The following is a 466-nucleotide window of genomic DNA, read 5'->3' as shown; positions in this document are numbered from 1 at the left end:
ATTTGCATGTCACAGCACTTAAGTCAACTGCAATACCCCCTATGTAAGAGAAGTAATTTGGGGTAGAATAAAAGAACAGATCCCCAAGGAAGCCTGATGCTTATGAAAGCAGTGGAAGACACATCCAGGCCAGCAGATCTAAAGATTGGAAGGTCACTTGTGGCAGGTCATCAAGTAGTACTCATAACAGTGGCTAATTTTTCTAAAAAATGTGAGCAGACACTTAAGGAAGGGGCATTGTTGGGTGTGTGCCAGGAGGTAGAGCCAGTCAATGTTAAGGCAAGAAATACAACCTAAAGAAAGGACATTCTCTCCCAGAACATTTAACTGATCTCTATAAAAAGAGCATTTTGGGCGAATTATGCAGACGTCTTTTAAAAAGGAGATCATGGCCACGGCTGCACAGAATAAACACAGGCAATCACCGTCCAATAAAGATCCCTCCGAGGAGAATAGCTCCGGCAAA

The sequence above is a fragment of the Limulus polyphemus genome, unplaced genomic scaffold (genome assembly GCF_000517525.1).
Source record: "Limulus polyphemus unplaced genomic scaffold, Limulus_polyphemus-2.1.2 Scaffold275, whole genome shotgun sequence".
In the NCBI taxonomy this organism is placed as follows: domain Eukaryota; kingdom Metazoa; phylum Arthropoda; class Merostomata; order Xiphosura; family Limulidae; genus Limulus; species Limulus polyphemus.
The sequence above is the reverse complement of the archived record's forward strand: the minus strand, read 5'-3'. Positions refer to the sequence as shown.